Here is a 5,505-nt window from a genome sequence, read left to right as displayed (position 1 = left end):
GGCCCAATGTCCTTCTGCTACCTTAATACTAAACCTATAAATATAGGTACATAGATCTATTTCCCATCCTCATATATAAATATTTTTGCATATGTACATGTCTTTATCTAGACCTCTTTAAATGCCCTTTGCCTTTTGGGGTTTTCTGGAGGTGGAGCAGGTGATATATAGGCATATATAGATTGTGGATTCTTTATATCAGGCATCACCCCCTCAATTTACAGTGCCTTCCTACCAAAAACTATCGTCTTTAAGGGTTTATAATGAAGATAATTTACGTATCTGTTTTTGACTAGTAGGGAAAACATGTTCACACTCCTTACATCATTTTCTAAGGCAGACAAAGGAAATAAGAGCTACCAAAGTGACTGGCTTCCAGAAATACCCTTTCCTGGAGGACTCTTCAGAGTCTCTGTCTGTGCTGTCCTGTCCACTTTACCTTTAATGTCCGAATTAAGAGGAACCACAAATACAACACACCTGATTTGACAAACAGTGGTTATAAAAGAATGTACAATACCCCACTAGTGTTTATATTATTACCTACTTAAATAACTTGGGTACTGGTATATTGTGCTAAATAAAATAAGACATCTTTAAAATTAATTTCACCTATGTCTTTCAACTTTTGGTTTAAGTTTGCACACGTAGCCTATTGGACAGCACTAGTCTAGTAAATAATAACACCTCGGTGCTCAGGTGGTCTCTGAAAGCCACCGGGCAGTTCTAAAGGGCTGCTCAGAGTCCGCATAGTCTTGATCACAGTGACCTTGGTCTTTTGTTAGAAGGCATTAGTATCAGTCTCGATGAACCTCTCTCATTTCTCGGGTGGATTCTATGGGTCATTGCTACCTCTGGAAGTTCTGACAGGGTTAGGGGAGGGTGGGGGAAGATGGGGTTCTTCTTTCCCTCCTGTGACCCAGGTCGTGGTGTAGGAAAGAGGTGGAGACCGGGCAGACACCAGCTGTGCATCCAGCTGTGCAGACTCCCCAGTCTGCTCTGGCAGTGCCTCTTCTAGCTGTTCCACGAAGTGGCCACACAGCCCTAGTATTTCAGACATGGCCTGTTTCAAGGTGCAGGCACCCCTAAGGCCTCTCAGGGAGTGGCAGAGACCGAGGCATGCCATTAGTCCCAGTTGTTATCTCATTGTCTAATGGAGGAGAGAACACCAGTCTCTCAGGCGCCCCTGCCACTTTTTTTGTTTGTTTGAACTGGAAATTACCATTTTTATATCTCTCGTTTAACATTGTAGTTTGTATTTTTAAAAAGTAAACCGCTGAATAGACAATCATCTCATACCACTGTAAACACATTTCTCAAATTGTATTTTTAAACTGTTCTTTATTATAAGTTTATATTTTCTGAATGCGGTCAAAATTTTGTCAGGACATTCTTACGATGTCTGGCATCTAAACCCATGGAAATCTCTATATAGCTTCAAACGAATGAGAGGTTAGGAAATGACCTACTAAATATAGTAATGGAATATAGTTACATCAAAACGTGGGTCGTAAAGAATGCAATTACAAAAGGTCGCACCGAACTCACTGCCATCCAGCGGATGCCACAGGCTGCAACTGCCCCTGTGAGCTTTTGAGATTGTAACCCTTTACAGGAGTAGGAAGCCCTGTTTTTCTCTTGAGAAGATGAAAGATTTAAGTAATTTAATTAACACCTGTGTAGAATGTTCTCATCTATAAAATAATAATAATAATAATGGTGCCTACTTCATTATTTTATCAGGAGCATTTAATTAGCTTATACATATGAAATACTTAAACAGTAATTCTAAGAATTGAAAACATGTTTGTATTACGTGTCTTTCAAATACTTTCCTAGAGCAGATGGTGTACGGTCCATTGACATTGGTCAGGCTCTCTACCAGGCTGTCTAGCCCTCGGACTCAGACAGGATGCCCCACAAGCCTGAGCTTGTCCCATTCTGCTGCTTGTTCCTAAAGAATTGGACTCACATAGTATTTGTCCTTTTGTGATCAACTTCATTCAGCATCATGTCTTCCAGCTCCCTCCATGTCGTGAGGTGTTTCATAGTTTCCTCACTGTTTTTCAGGGATGTATAATGTTCCATTGTGTGTATATATCAGAAGTTTTTGTGGTTTTTTTTTTAATCCAGTCTTCTACTGGTGGGAATTTAGACTGTTTCCAGCTTCTTCCTATAGTTAACTGTGCTGCAATGAACATGGGTAAACAGAGCCTAAATTGTGAGAATCTGGTTTGCAGAAGATTATGGATGACAGTGGGAACCCAATATTCACTTGTGGGAACTACATCAGAAACAAGCCTCCGGTGAACTCCCTCTGTGCACAATTGAGGAATGGGAGGAATGAAGTTACTAAACAGAGGGCGTTGGAGAGATGAGTATAGAAGATCAAAAGTATAAATCTGACTGGAACAGTGAAAACTTTGTCAGTCGATCCCCCCTCTGATACACACTGGACCTGATCTAGTTTCCAACATTTTCTGTATTTCTGTTTGAATTTTGTTTGTTCATATTAGGGTCTATCTCAGAGGTGTTATGTTATTGGAGGTTAACCTTTTGAAGTTGCGTTCGATGTCTTTCTGGGGGGTGGGAGTATATGAAACTTAGGACTGATGAGCCTGTAGGGACAAGCAAGCAAATAGAATAGGGTTTGTGTGCGGGGGTGAGGGGCAGGAGTAAAGTGGTGGACAGTGAGTAAAAGGGAGAGGATGCCAAAGAATTAAGCATGAAAATGTATCTTTGGAAACTTATTCTGCTAGCAAATTGTACAATTCTGCCTGGCATGATTGCAGTATGAAATGATATGATATATGTATTAAATCTAAATTAATATTAATAAATAATATGTTCAATGCAAAAATTGTGTGAAGGAATGTGTATTCCCAACTGCTTGTCCACATGTGGACAAGAGCAAGGTATCAGGATTCAAACTCTGTGTATGGAATTGTCAGAAAACCACCACAGAGGCCCTGCCAACTTTACCTGGGCTGGGCTTTGCACGTCAATACTCTGCTCTTTACAAGCTGAAATGACAATTTCTGATTGATCAACCCTTTACCCATGTCATGTGTATGAGTAGAAATATAATCCCCTCAATAAATGTATTAATTAGAACAACCTTCATTCTTTAGCCATTTGTCTTCCCTTTTACAACACAAATTCAATTATTCATGTACGTGTGTAATTCCCTTCATGTCCGCTCATCACAGGACGCCTAATTTCCCCTCCTGGTGCTTGGAACGTCAGTCCTCTTCACACACACTCTCAGTACACCTGCGACGCCAAGGCAGAAGTAGGCAATGGTCTCTTAACATTTCATCAATACTCTTCAGTACATGTTTATATATTAAACAACTTATAATTGAAAATAAAATGAGGCACCAATATAAGGCAAGAAAAAATACAAGTACGTTCAGGAGAGAGTTACCTTGGATTCTTTCATCTCTTTTTAGGGACCAGTTCAATTTAGTTATAAGTTCCCACAAAAATTTAACTCCCTTATTGCATTTACCCAAAGGAGAGATCAAAATTCCTGGCAAAAGCGGAGGGGGAGTTAAGTTACATAAGTAAACAAAGGTAGCTCTAGAAAATATTGTGGACACATTTCAGATGAAATCAAGTCAATAATTCTGTGAGTTGTTGAGATTTGTTTGTGGAATGCCTGTTTTCTCTACTTAATACAGTCAAAGTTGTATTAGCTTAGGGGTAGAAAGGTATCATATGGTCTAGGTAATGTTATCGTCATCACAAATTATTTTATTCATGAAAATATATTCATGAAAAGGAAATAGCTGTGTATCCCACATTGAAAACCCTCTCTGAAACATCAATTGCTTCTCAGATGCTGGGCACTGCTAGGTTACCTCTGACTCCGGTTGCGGCTGCCAGTAGACAAACAAGTCCTGCCGGTCCATTAGACTCACCCTGATGTTCTCACTCCATGGTGACACTGACTCAGCATGACCTTTTAAATTCCTGGCTCCAATTCATTTGACCTCAAGAACCCACTTGCTCACTCCTACCTTGAGTAACTCCTTAGCTCTTTGGCCTTCAACTTGCCCTTACTCTCTGGTACTCAGCCAAGTTTCCAGACTCTGAGCGCTGGCAGATTTGGGGTGTTTAACTAGCTTCCTGTTGGGATCTGCCTCAAACTGCAACTTGGCTCCATCAGATTTGTCCAAATATTTATTTATTTTTTTAATCTAGTGCTAAAGTTTAAAATAAAGGGTCAAAAACATTGATGCAAGTGACCGGTGTCAGAAACTGACTGATTGGAGGGTCGGGAATAAGAGGCCTTCCAGGATGATTTTGCCTGGTAAATTCTCTGAGGTTCAGGGACAGCTGTGGACCTATGTCTCATTGATCATGAGAAGGCACATTTAAAAAACACACTAAATATAAAATAAAATAGAGAAAGGCCTCAAAAATTGACTTGTGAAAAAAACTAGAATACTAATAATTTTATATATATTTATACAGATAGATATATAACATAAGAAATAAACAGTTAATTAAATTATAAAGCAGTACAAATGGCTCAGTGCAACTCACTCCCATGAGGCAATTGTGAGACACTGGCAGGCCTTCAAGTCTTGAGGGTTGCCGGGAAGTCCTCTGTAAAGCAATTCAGGCTATCTGGGCACAGGCAGCAAACAGCAAGGCAGGTCACCAACAGTCAGCCTGATGACAGGGTCCAACAGTCCCCAGCTCAAGAGATGTAAATTCCAATAGGGTGGCTAAGCAGGTCTTGAAGGAACCTCAAATTACAGTGACACAGTCCATGGGTTAGGCTTCCCACAGGTAGTGTAGCTTGCAAATTGAGGCAAAGAATAAGCAAGGCAGCAACACACTGGTCTGATATCAAAGGGCAAGAGACAAAAAAGCAAGGCTCCCTGAGCCATTTCTCTCTCTGCCCTTCAATTAATCCCACATGTGTTTATTGGCCAGGTGGCACAATAAACTAACTACCTCACTACTTCCAAAATGTAATGAGTTACAATTCTATGGATCACAATGGCCTAAACTGTCACCAACCAATTATGGAGATGGTACAGGACTTTCAGTTTTCTCTTCCATTGTAATGTGGGGTGGGGTGAGGGGGTGTTACTATGTGCCATCGATGACTAGAAATTAGTTAACTACAACATATCTGGAGGTGGCTCAGATCCCAAATACGTGGACAGCCTTCCCTTCCCTCCCAGAGGGGTGCACTGCAGAGGACAACACTGAGGCTGCAGCTCAGGGAGAGGGGCACATATGATTCGAGTACATGGGAGCAATTCAAGAGGAAAGGAGAGAGAGTGGAATACGTCCTGGCCCACAAAACCGCGAGGGTGATATTTCTGCTCAGAGCACAGAGGACCATAGGGTTGGCCCCACCATGAGACAAGACATCCCTCGCTGATCCATAGGACTACGTGGGACAGCAATGCAGGCATAGTGCAGGAATTGTGTCTGATCTGACCCCACCACACTGGAGCAAAACGCTAAGGGCATGCAACAGAG

The 5,505-nt window shown here is 41.3% G+C and overlaps 1 pseudogene; it reads right to left on the bottom strand.

Annotated features, from left to right (window-relative positions):
- The window catches only part of LOC101662530, a 42,186-nt pseudogene extending 41,126 nt beyond the window's left edge, over positions 1-1,060 (bottom strand).
- Positions 1,061-5,505: the final 4,445 nt, after the last annotated feature.

This window comes from Echinops telfairi, unplaced genomic scaffold (genome assembly GCF_000313985.2).
Source record: "Echinops telfairi isolate 266 unplaced genomic scaffold, ASM31398v2 ScPeMD7_21;HRSCAF=78, whole genome shotgun sequence".
Taxonomy (NCBI): Eukaryota; Metazoa; Chordata; class Mammalia; order Afrosoricida; family Tenrecidae; genus Echinops; species Echinops telfairi.
The sequence above is the reverse complement of the archived record's forward strand: the minus strand, read 5'-3'. Positions and strand labels throughout refer to the sequence as shown.